Source organism: Mus caroli, unplaced genomic scaffold (genome assembly GCF_978045245.1).
Source record: "Mus caroli unplaced genomic scaffold, Mus_caroli_1 scaffold_10, whole genome shotgun sequence".
Classification (NCBI taxonomy): Eukaryota; Metazoa; Chordata; class Mammalia; order Rodentia; family Muridae; genus Mus; species Mus caroli.
In genome coordinates this window covers 19,311,174-19,324,521 of record NW_028227265.1, presented here as the reverse complement: position 1 = coordinate 19,324,521, position 13,348 = coordinate 19,311,174, and positions in this window count along the sequence as shown.

Genomic DNA, 13,348 nt, shown 5'->3' with positions numbered 1-13,348 from the left:
TGCTTGTGCTCTCTGGTGAGCTTGGAAAGGATTCTTTGATCGGAGGGAGCACTGGTCAGCTTTCCATCGCCATGGCAAAATACCAGAGGAGGTCAAGTTTAAGGAGTAAAAATGTTTATTAGAGGTTTCAGTCTGTGGGCAAATTTGGTTCATTGTTCAAGGGTGCAGTCATAGGCAGAATGTCATGGTGGGGGCCTGTGGGGGAAGAAGGCTCCTTATCTTGTGGCCAGGAAGTGAGAAAGAGGGAGGGAGTTGAAAGGAGAGGAGGAAGACAAGAGAAGAAGACACAGCCTCCATAGACATTCGAGTGACTTGTTACCTCCCAGTTAGTCCTACCGCCTTCAGTGTATTCAGTTATGGACCTGTCAATGGATTAATCCAGAGAGGAAGTCAAAGCCCTAACCATCCATCCACTTTCCCTTCCCCAAATCCCACCTCTGAACACCCAGCCCACTAGAAGCCAAGCCTTCAACACGGAAGCCTTTGGAGTTTGTTCCAGATTCAAACTCTTAGCTTTCTGCAACCCCCACCACCCCACCCGGAAGTTGCTACTAGGAACCGGAAGTTCCTAGAAGGGCGAATGCCAGGGTGAGGTCCAGGGGCAGATGAGACAGGTGCTGTTTCCGGAATTCCAGCTTTTAAACTCCTAGGCACCCAAGGGGCTAGCCTCAGACCTCCTGGCTCTGGCATCTGCAATCGGGGTTCCTTGGAGCTGCCTCTGGCTCCCTCCCAGCCTGGGTATGCAGGCAGAAGCTGTTTGCTGGGTCTGTAAACATCCAAGGCAGTGCCTGAGTCTTCCTTCCCAGGGCTGCTGAAGCCAGGGAAAGATGGCTCGGGGTATGACTGCAAAGGACTGATCACTGTGGACCCCAAATGATGCATCAGGACAGTCTCCGTTGTTTACTTTGGAGGCACCAAGAGAGTCCGTTTCTGGGGGCCATCTTTGCTTGTCTCGGTCGTGTGCCCTCATGGGGGACCAAAGGGTTTAAACAAGCTCCTTTATACTCAAATTCAGTCCTGCAAAAGTCACTTAGGTATTAGAAGTCCCTGCCTTGGAGTGAGATATCGGTGAGTTTAAAGCCAAATAACTAATTAGAAGGCTTTGGGCAGGAGGTTTAACTTCTTTGAACCTTAGTAAAAATAAAGATGTTGGTAATAATAAAATAGTCTCTTTTTATTCTAATTATTATTATATATTATATATTATATATTATATATTATTATATATATTATTATCATATAATAATTGTATAATTAATTATTGTAATTATATAATGAATATTATTATTATTATTTTACTTATTCACTTTACATACTGTTCACTGCCCCCTCCTAGCCACCCCCTCCCACAATTCTTCCCCCATTCACTGTCCCCTTCTCATCTGAGCAGGTGGGGGCCCCCTGGGTACCCCCTCACCTTGTCACATGAAGTCTCTGTGAGGCTAGGCTCATCCTCTCCCACTGAGGCCAGACAAAGCAGCCCAGCTTAAAAAAATTTTTTTCCGTATGCAGGCAATGGCTTTTGGGGTAATCTCTCCTCCAGTTGATCAGGACCCATATGAAGACCAAGCTACACTTCTGCTACATATGTGCAGGGAGGCCTAGGTCCAGCCTGTGCATGTTCTTTGGTTGGTGGTTCAGTCTCTGAGAGCTCCAGTAGTCTCACAAAGGACCACAAATGATGTAGTCAAGGGTCCTGTGTGTGGTCAGGGCTAAATGAAAGAGTAGATGCTGGTACCAACATGAGCAATAGGAACTTTTCCTGACGTTCTGAGAGACTGGCCCTAGCCCACACCTGGCAACGTGGGAGCCAGATTCCTCTTGTCTGCTTAGCTTGCCCAACCTCCAGCTGAGGCCACCGACTGTGAAAGTAGCACATGGTTTCAAATGTCTGAGGTTTCGTTGCTCCTCCAGGACTTCTGTCTGAGTCTTCTGACAGCTGTGATGATGATGGTGGTGGTGATGGTGGTGGTGGTGGTGATGATGGTGGTGGTGGTGGTGGTGGTGGCTGTGGCTGTGGTGGTGGTGGATGTTGGTGTCTGTATGTGCCTTCACCAGTGGTTGTAACGTTTGTTGGCCCTCACAGCTACCCTCTTAGACGTTCTATATAAGATTTAGATTTATCTTCAAGATAAGGAAACCAAGGCTCGGAGGAAACAATACCCAAGCAGGGCCTAGCAGAGTGGGATGCTAAGGTCACTTTGTCTCCTTTGGGAACCAAGATCTTTGAATGTCAGAGGCCATGTTCCTAGGCAATATCTAGAAAGTACTCCCTAGGCCCCCGGCTACCAGTGCCCTGTATAGTGTCTCCCAGCGTCTCCCAGTTGACCAGTGACTAGATTCTTTCTTTTCCAAAAGAACCAGATTGGGTCTGGCTTTTTGTTCGGCCATCCCCAGTCCTCTGACTGTGCCCTCTGAGGGCTGTTGCTGACACAAGGGGGTACAGTGAACAGATTTCCCCCATGATGCCTCTCTCCCAGGTCCTCAGGAAGTGAAGAAACCAACTCTGAGATGCCAGAGATGGGCCGGCAAACACCTGGCAGCCCATGGTGGGCAGCACTGACTGGCAGTGTCCCTCCGAGCACCTGGTGTTATTTTGGAACACTTCAAAGGAGATTCGGGAGCGCATCCTGGGACCTCCCTCTGCCTGCAAATGCCTCTTCCAGATATTGCTTCTTTGGTCTTTATAATGGTCAGGCCTGGCTACCAGGGTGCCAGAGAGCTGGCCTGGCTTCCCAGAAAGGAGGATGAAAGGGATGCAGGAGCCCAGCAGTTTCCATGGAAACGGCTCGAGGTGGTGGTGAGAATAGAGTCCAGAGGAACCCAGAGATGGGAACAGGACTTTTGAGTAACCCAGTCTTAAGCTTGGGATCTTTGGGGAAAAAAACAAAAACAAAAACAAAAACAAAAAACATCTCCCTGTGCACAAGGGACCTCGGTCAGAGCATAGTGACCCGTGTCAGAAGAGCAGGGATGGGAGGAGGTCGGTGATTGCTAAGTGACCTCCTGTTGCAAAATGCAGACACACAGGGGTCAGAAGCTCAGAGTCCTGAATCACACTCCTGTTTTGACTCCTGGATGCCAACAGCACTGTCAGGTGCCAGCCGTGCGACCCCAGGTGAGGTGGCCACACTCTCAGCCCTGGTAAAGCCTTGGAAGGTGTGATGAGTTTTAGGGGAGGTAACATGTGGGATGAACCTTGCACGACCTGGGGCATGATAAGCAGATGCTATTGCAAGTAGGAAAATGGAGGCAAGCAACAGAGAGTCTCATCTAAAGGGCACCGTTATCCCCACCAGTCCAGGTCACCGCTTTGGTGAAGATATCAAGTCCCAAAGTGGACAGAGCTGCAGGGACTGCATCTTGATTTGCTGGTTGGCAGGAAACTGGGAGGTCTGGAATTGCAGCAGCCATCTTGATTATCCAAGTGAAGACTCCAGAGTGGCCGTGAGTGGAAGAGAGAGAGAGAGAGAGAGAGAGAGAGAGAGAGAGAGAGAGAGAGAGAGAGAGAGAGAGAGAGAGAGAAGACACTGAGGATCAAGCCATTCTTACAAAAGGCAGGATAGAGGGGCCCCAGGTGCCATCACTTGAGCTGCTGGATCAAGCTGAGCCTGAAGCATCTTAGGACTTAGTTACACTAGTCAATACACATAGCCATGAAGACTTCTCATGGCAGCTTGCTTCCATGCCTCCTCCCTCCTTCTCTCCTTCCCTCCCTCCCTCCCTCCTTCTTTTCTCTCTTCCCCTTCCTTCCTTCCTTCCTTCCTTCCTTCCTTCCTTCCTTCCTTCCTTCCTTCCTTCCATCCTCCATCTCTCTCTCTCTCTCTCTCCCTCCCTCCCTCTTTCTTTCTTTCTTTCTTTCTTTCTTTCTTTCTTTCTTTCTTTCTTTCTTTCTTTCTTTCCTTTCTTCCTTCTTTTCTCCTCCCCATGGGAGCTGGCACTGGGAAACATTTAGGAACCAAAGCTTCCTTTTCCTTCCTCTTAGAGAGCCAGACAGAGCCAGCCCTTCACAGACCCTACTTTTCCCTCCAGTAAGGAACTCCTGTTCTCACAACCTCTCCTGTCACAGACACCAACCTCAATACCCACAGCTTCCATTTCCCCAATAGATGGGACCTCTTGGTTTCCTAAGTCCAAATTCCCCAGGGGTGAACCAGCTGGGCGGAGCTCACCTTTCTGTGGGAGGCGTCCATGTGCTGAACTGTCCAACAGGCAGTGGGTCAAAACTACTCTGCCACAGGACGCCAAGTATAAAAGCAGAGGCAGGGGCATAGATACAGGGGTTGGCAGGGTTTTGTTTGTTTGTTTGTTTGTTTTTGTTTTTTGTTTTTAAGGATTGGGGATGGCTCAGCTGTTGAGAGCCCTTGTTGCTCTTGCAGAGACTGGTTCTGAGGGTTGAATGAGTTTATGTTCCTGTCCTTCACGCAGCCTGTGATTGTAACCTCTGGTGAACCCGGCAAGGATTCTTTGGTCAAGGGGCTGGAGAGATGGCTCAGCGGTTAAGAGGGCTTGCTGCTCTTGCAGAGGACCTGAGTTCAGTTCCCAGCACCCATGTGGGTGGTTCACAGTTTCCTGTAATATCAGCTACAGGGGAGCCAACGCCCTCTCATGGCCTCTGTGGGCACTGTCCTCACATGCACATACTTTATACAGACATGCAGACATACAAATAAATCATAAAAAATAAATGTAAAGGGTCAGATTATGGTACATATATTCATATATATACATATATGCATGTATATATGGCTTTTAAAATATAGGGATTTTGTCACTGTAGCACAAAAAATGGCCATAGGCAAATGAGTAAACTAAGAACACCAATCTGTATTAACAATGCTTTCTCGCCACCATGTTGTGACCTGTATTTGGCTTGCAGGTTATAATCAGCTGACACTGAATCACCTAAAGGAATTTTGGTCCCCAGTAATCTCTCCAGGCCTCCTCTTCCTCCAGGCAGGCAACACTAGGAGAAGACACCTGGGAGAACCATTGTCCTCCCAGGGCAATGTGGGTGTCTACAGAGAGCCCAGCGCAGTGACCAGCACAGAGAAAGCAGGAGAGCTTCCCGCTCTTTCCTCCGGGCAGGATCTCAGCACTGCTGAATTCCATGTCCACTGACTTAACTCATCAGTCTGAGAGCCTCCCTGTCTCCCTTGGCCTGTAGCTGATAGCTTCTCTGCAGATCAGGAGACAGGGTCAGTGCACTAGTGTGGCTGCCTTGGCTCTGCTTGGGGGACCCGGCGGGGAGCACCTGGCTTGATTTGCAAACAAATTTGTTCCACTTCCTGCCAGAATGGAACTTCCTGGTAGCTGAAAATTTGGACCTGTATACTCAGGATGGAAAAAAAAAAAAAGTCCCTAGAGGGGCAGTGTCCCACTTCCAGAATTCTCCAGGAAGCAATAGGGATACTAGAACGAGACACTAAAAGATGCGAGCTATGTTTTATTCATTCCATGAATTCATTTAAGATTTTATTAGCTCAGGCTATACAAAAAAAAATTAGTTATCATCTACCTTGTGCCAGGCAATATACTAGAATTTTGAGGTTTAATTTAGGTTAATGAAACAGAAACTGATGTTCCCTTCAGGAAGCTAAAGCCCAGTGATCCCATCGCTTGAGAGGCTGAGATAGGAGAATCGTGAGTTCAAGGCCAGCCTGAGCTACAAAGTGCAACACTATATTTGTTTACAAATAAACAGATGGGAGTCCAATGGGGGAGACACTGACCAAACCAGACTACTGAACGGAATGGTGCACAGCGGGATTTTACCTCAGTTCAGATCTACAAGCTACCCTGAGAGTAAATTAACTAGAAGGGAGGGGTATGAGAATTCTGGGGGTTTGACCCTGGGAACAGAGGCCCCAGGCAGGGACAGACACAGGTGAGTCAGAGGGACTGGACTCCTGTAAGGCACAGAGTATGTGGCATGTCCCAACCCTAGAGAGGGTGACCCCAGAGAGAGAGGTAGGGCCAGATTCTAGGGGACTGAATTGTCCAAGGGTTTTCTGTCAGGAACCACCTGGCAGTTCCCTTCGTAAAGGCTCCCTCTGCATAAATGCAACCTACAGATGACCCCTTTCTGCTGTCTTGGGGAGCAGCTATGCTTTGGACTTGGACAGTTGCTGGTGTTGGCTGAAGAAGTCAGGATCTGTTTAGGCAGCAAATGGGAACTAGCTGAGCCTGGCATTACTGGTGGCAGTGACACACACCTTTAATTCCAGCCATCAGGAGGTAGAGACAGGTAGGTCTTTTAGCTCAGGCTGTAAGTTTGAGGCTAGCCTGGTCTACAGAGCAAGCAAATGGGAACCAGCACTGAACTGGACATCAGAGGCTGGGGAGAAGGAAATGCCCCCATCATTATTGGGTAGCCCTATTTGGGAGGAGGAGTCCCAGTCACACTGAATGGGTTGTTTGAGTTTATGCTGAATTTACATCGCTATGGACTAAACATTGGTGACCCTTTTCAAACTTTTACATTGCGCTTAATCTCTGCCAGCTTCCTGATTGGAGGTTGGGACTTTGGAAGGTGATGAGGTCATGAAGGTAGAACCCCTGTAAGGGGATTAATGTTCTCATAATGTGAGTGCACAGACCTCTCTTTCTCCTCTGCCACGTGAGGACACAAGAGTGTTGTTGCAAACCAGGATGGAGGTTCCCAGCAGACTCATCTAGTGACACATTGATCTTAAACTTCCTAGTCTCCAGAATGGGGAGAGATACATTTCTGTTGTTTGACCGATCCAAACACGACAACCGCACATGAGTTTTTGATGAAGATATTGTCTAATAGAAAGGGTGAGCCACTCAGGAAGTCTTACAGGTTCAGAGCTTGGGGGAGGGTTCTGGGTGTGAGAAACAAGTTTAGAAATCCAAAACCTTGAGGATGTGGCCAGGTATACTGGGGCTACCCTCTCACTCGGGGGAGGGGTGTGTGTGTGTGCTTTTTTCTGCTTTGAGGTTCCTCTAGTGGTCTCCCCTCCCTTGGAAGAACAGAGACTGCTCCAGGGTCTCTGACCTCACCAGGGGAGAGAGGAGTTTTTCTTAAGGTGGGTAAGTTGCCCCTGCCCAGGTAGGGTGATGACCCCAGAGGGAATCAGACCTATGAGAAAACAGAGGAATCTGTTTCCTTGTGCACCAGACACTTTTAAGAGCATGCTGTGCCCTGGTCTTAGACCCCTCCTTATCTACAACAGAGGGAAGGACCGTTTTGTGTGTGTGTGTGTGTGTGTGTGTGTGTGTGTGTGTGTGCGTGCGTGCGCGCGCGCGCGCGCGCGCGCGCTCACCTTACTCTTTGCCCTTTCCCGGTTCTCAGCACTTTGTAGCCCATCTGTGCTTAGGGAATAACCTTGAACAAATGAAGGGTGGAGGATGAAGAGGTTACAGCATGTGGGGCCGGGGCTGGGGTGGTGTGCGGAATGCAGGGTGAAAGCTATTGAAACGACCTCTCTCGCGGGGACCCAGCCAGCTTGTCTTCTGGCCAACAAGGGCTGGGCATTGAGCCTGCCTGGGCTGCCTCAGGAGGGCAGCTGCTCACCCTGCTGGGGGCCAAAGCTCCGGCTGGTGAGGAGGAAGAGCCTGGCCTTCTCTCTGCCCTCATTCATGATCCCCGGGCCTGGCATGGGGCTCTGTGCTGCCTTCCCGGAGTGCGTCATTGGGGATCCCCTCCCAGACAGACTCCAGGAAGGGGGTGGGGAGGGGGGGTGAGCAGGCCCCGACTTGGAAGAGTTCGAACTGGGTGCTTCCTGTCCTCTTCAGATCTGCTGATGGTGGTCAGATAGATGAATCAGAAACGCGAGCAATGAGGGCGCAGAAAGACAAGATCTGGAAGGAAGAAGGGAAAGAGGGAAGAGATGGTTACATGCCTTGTAGTGGTTGAAATCAGTCAGTGCTGACCCTGCCTTGTGTGTCCCCTGCTTCCCGCAGATGCCTGTGGCATCCTGCCCGGGCTCTTCAAAGGCTCCCAGCACTCCCCAGCTGCGGTGCATGCTGGGTGCTGAGGCTTGCAGCTGTACCATTCTCTAGGGAACTGTCACGGAGCCCAAAATGCTCTTCCCACCACCACCCATGTGGGAAAAGCCCACAGCGAATGATTGACAGATCTGAGAGGTTAAGGGTTAACCCCTTGTCTCATGAGGCAGAGTCTCCATTGGGATCAGGGAAAGACCAGACTTCCTCTTGTCCGTCTCCCCCACCCCCACCCCCCTGCCTCTCCCCAGTCCATCATCCTCTTCCTCCTTCTAGGTATCCCTGGGAGCCTTCCTCCTGACACAAGAGATCCTGTCTTAGGCTCTGCTGTTAGAGGTGACTAAGATCTCTTACCTCTCATTAGAGCCCAGCCCTTCAGACTGGGACCTTTGTTTCTGGGGGCAGTCAGAATCACACACACACACACACACGCACACGCACACGCGCGCACACACACACACACACACACACACGTTCTTATGGCAGACAGGCAGCCCTAGCTGGTTGCTTGTGAATGGCAGGCACATCAGCAAAGCTTGTCACCACCCCCGTTTCTTACCTAGACCTGGGCCCTCGCTCTCAGGGTTTCTATTTCTTCATCTTCAGCACATCAGGAAAAAAAAAAAAAAAGGTCCTTGTCTGTACTTGCAGGGACCTTTTGAGACAGGGAGAGTCAGTGTGGAAGGCAGCAGAGAAACCAGCCCCAGAGCCACGCAGACCCGCGTGTTCTGCTCGGTGGCCTCAAGTGTCACCAGCTCCTCTGCTCACAGCGTTCGCATGCCTAAGTCTGAGGTGGGTGATGGCACTGTAGTAGTTAATGCATGCCAGGCCTTGCTTGGCGAATGGCAGCTATGGCAAGTATACATAGTGCCTGGGAAAGACTAAGTACCTGGTATGACGATGTGAGTGTTGTTCAGTTTATCAATGGCTGTTATGTCTAAGTCAGTGGTAATGATAATGAATACCCTAGTGATCTGGGAGAGGTACCTTGGAAGCAGGACAGATGGACCCCATAGGCCATCGTGTGTCAGGTATGGACTGGGGAAGTGTAGACAGGTAGAAGCCACCTGGGCTTGCTTCTCAGCCACCTGGTGTGAACTCTGCAGCAGTGGCCTTCTGCCTGCAGTGACTGTTTGCACAGCAGTGCATCTGTCACCCTGTCACCACCTCCGCACTGGGAAGCAGATCCCCAGGGACCGTGGACAAAGAGCACCCCAGGAGAAGCCCGGCCTGGGGAATGGGTGCTTGCAAATGAGCTTCGAAGGGTCTTGAGCCCTTTCCAGATGTTCTCCAGAGCATCAGACTGAGGAGGACTGGCTCCCGCTCCCTGCTATTCTCCCCACACCCATCTCTTTTCAATCTGTCTCAGTGTTTGGGAGTTTCTTAACACCCGGCTAATGCAGCGGGAAGAATCTGGCTAATAAATTCACACAGAGGTGTTGGTGACTTAATGCATCGCATTGCATCGCACCCTCTTTCTCCCAGGAGGTTGGACTAAAGGAATGAGGCTTTGAGTGGCAGAGATTGAAAACCTGTAGAGTGTGTGTGTGTGTGTGTGTGTGTGTGTGTGTGTGTGTGTGTGTGTGTGTGTGATAGTCTCAAAGGTTAAAGGCTAGATTCTTCTGGGCCTAAGACCTAAAAGAAAAAGACAAATAGGTTAGGTTTTTATTGTTGTTGTTGCTTATCGTTTTTTGAAACAGAATTTCTCTGTGTAGCCCCAGCTGTTCTAGAACTCACTCTGTAGACCAGGCTGGCCTTGGACTCTAGATCCTCCTATCTCTGTCCCCTGAGTGCTGGGATTAAAGTTGAATGTCACCACTGCCCGGTGACAGAGAGGTTCTTTGGGGACCCAGGCACCCAGGACAGATTGATGTAAACTCAAGACCCCTCTGTATCATCAGGCTTCTTGGAGAAACCAGATTGTGCTGGCGGGATGTGGGGGTTGGTGACCAAGTCACAGCAATAAGGTACCACTGTCTGGATAGCCATTACACAGGAGGTCAGCCCACCCCTGCCCTTGGCCTTGAGGCCTGGTGGCAGTCATTGTTGTGCTTCTAGTGGCTTTGCCTTGTCTTGCAGGTCTCAGGTGTGCTGCTTGACTTTGGGCAGCAGTCCCAGGTTGTCATTTTCTTTTCTTTCAAGTCTGGGGTTGATGCTCAGTCTTAGATGGTCAGCCTTTCTGACTCCAGTTGGCTGGGCAGATGCCCACCTCTGGTCTGTACTCCCCAAGTGGATTCCAACCAAAGCTTAGGGTGGACTTTACACAACGCCAACCCAACTGCAGAGGCCCCTATGGAAAATCGGCACTCCTTTCTCTGAAGCCTGTTCTTGACCAGGTTCCCCTTCCTCAGGCGTCCCCTGGCAGAGTCTTAGCGAGTGCTTCCTGTGAGGTTGGTACCCAGCGCCTGGCCAGCATCATCCCACTTACTTCTCAGATGTAACATGAGCATCTCCTACTTCCCACTTCCAGGAGGATGGCAGGGAGCGTACACAGCAAGACACTAAAGTGCTTGGCACCCTGACTCCTTCCTCATGAGCTTCATTCATGAGAACAGCTACAAACATTCAGAGCAAACTCCATGTGAGTTTTGCCCAGGTCCTCTCCAGACCCCACCATGGCCTAGATTTGTGAGTTTTGATCTGCTAACGTATACTGCTACCTCCTTCCCAGACTGCCTGAGTCTCTTCAGAGATGTGGTGATGGTTCTCGGGGGGGTCAGACTGGAGAGTTTAAGAGCCTGAAACCATCAGCTTGCTTGCCCTACTTTCTTTGTCTGCTTCCCTCTCTCCCTTACTTGTTTCCTTGATAAGTTGCTTGCACCCAAGTCATCCTCTCAGGTTCTGCTTCTGGAAGAACCTGAGCTAAGGTGGGTTATTTAGGCTTTCTGTCAAGGGCCAGATAATCAACATCACAGGATCGATGGGCCATTTTGTGGTCTCTGTCAGAATGACCCAGTTCTGCCACTGTCGATTAAAGTGGAAGCCATGATGTGAATGAATGTGCCTAGATGGTTTTTTTTTCAATAAAACTTTATTCGTAGAAACACGACGAGGGCCAGATTTAGCCTTCAGCTGAAGACAATAGCCTTTTGTAGAAGCCTGCTGATCGAATACACCCCTCTGCTCACATATGAGGAAATGGAGGTATCGAAAGGCCACACACTCATGAGTGGCAAGACCGGAAGCTTTGAAGCCACCATACTGGAATGTCCCCTGCAAGTAGAGGTAAACCTCTGTCCAGTCAGGCTCAGTCAATGGTTCTGGGTGTCAAAGAAGGGGAGCTGTGTTGGTTAACTTTCCTCATCATTGTGATCACACACTTGGCAGGCAGCAGCTTAAGAGAGAAAGGGTTTATTTGGACTTTTTGAGGGTATCCAGTCCATACTGGCAGGGATGGCTGGTCACATTGTATCTGCAGTCAGGAGGCAGGAAGTGCTGTAGTGAAACTTCAAGGCGTACATATCTCCACTGGACTAATTCCTTCTGCTGGGTCAAACCACAAGGCCCACCCACAGCTGGAGCACCAAATGCTGGAACTTTGGGGAAATATTTTACATTAGAATCACAACAGGGGAAGTGTTCTAGCTGATTCATCCCCACCCCCATTTTTTCAGAAAGAAAGATTGCATAGAGATGGGTGATGGGCAGCTTCCTCTAAAGTTCTGGATGGTTCCGTGCTGGGAGACCTGGTGGGACTCCTGGAATCCTTTCCTAGGCTGATGTGTTGGAAAGATTCTAAAAACAGCACCAGGTCCTTTGGCAAGCGTGGTGTTGATTACCCCCGACGCTTTGGTACCCTGGTCAATGCTCTGCTTTTGTACACAAAGAGTCCCCATCACCCCCAGCTCTCCATATGAAGTCTGTGTTGGAATGGGAGGGAGGCATCAGTGGGCCTTGAATTTCCCAAGCTTGGGACAGGGAGCTGCCCTGGTATAGCCTCCAACCTAAACTTGACTTGGATGGGGCTGAAAAACAAAACCTACCTTTCTGCCCATGTTGAGGGACTAAGGAATCCAGGCCCCCTCCAAATCCAGCGACCCACTAACCTCGGGGCTTTCTGGCCAGGTCTGTGTGCTCACACATAGAAACACACATTCAGGCCTTGGAGTAAATCCTTTCTAATCATTGTAGTAAATGCTATTAAACAACAAAAGCTTCCCGTGATCTTTAGCCACATTTCTGTCCTCCATCCTCCTCCTTAATTTTCTTCACTCTGTGCATATCTCCATATCTATGGTCATATGAATTTGCTAAGGTTCGATGACATCGGTGGACGGTCTTCCCATGCCTGGTCATACTGTCCTATGAGGGCTTTTTAAAAGCGCCAGACAATCTGTGTTTCTGACTTTCTCTCTTCTGCCAGTCTCCTGTCACAAGGGAGAAGCTATTGTGTCTATTATTTTCAGGCACGGGCCATTTGCACCCATTTCTAATATGAACAGAGAAGCTGTTTCTACCCCAGCTCCTTTACATTTTTCTCCTGTGGAACGTGGGTGTGGGGTAAGCTTGGGGAAGTCAGAAGTATCTGCAGCCGCTCTACAGAACTCTCTTAAGACACTGTAAGTGTTTGGAACCCAGTTTGGTCCAGAAATAATGTAGGACACTGGATGTCTCATAGAAAGTCTGTGATGTGAGATGCAACAAATGGTATAATAATGACATGACTCCCTGTCCCCTCACTGACCCGGTCCCCTCCCTGTTCTGCCCTTGTTCTTCCTTCACAGCCTCACTCATGGACCATACCAGTGGTAAGCCCATCACTCGACCTTTACCCTACTTATAAGTGGAAAGTTTTTGTAATGAATGAGCTTTGCATGAGAAGCTGTAAGCCTCCAGTCTCCACACCCAGAGTCCTCCTCCCCAGTCTGGTGCCTCTGCAGCCCGCACATGCCTGCTCTCATCTTTTTTTTATTAAGTTGCTTTCTAATTCTGCTTCCTAATCAGCCTCCTTGACTAAATACATTGGTGACCACAGGGACTTGGCAGTCTATCAGGGCCTTGCTTGGCACAGGGAGAAGGGCTTGCTATTGTCCGGTGGGAGGATCAACGGTGGTACATGGGGGACTGAGCATCGGTGTGAACATCTTCTGGGCAGCTTGTCTGTTCATTGTTACCTGGTACCTTGCTGCCAGGATCTAAGCTCCATTCTCAGGCCAGGTCCTGTGGATGGCTTCTGGACAAAGCAGCCTTTGTGTCCATGGAAGCAGCATCTCTGTGGTTAAGAATTTCAATTGGACAGCGGCTGCCATGGCAACTGATACAGTTTAGAAGTTGGGGGACTGAGCCCAGGCTGGGCCAGGTACATTTTTAAGAGACTCTTTTCTGATTCTGCAGGTTTCCGGAGCTTACCAGAGATGGCTAACTTTGCCCAAGGTTC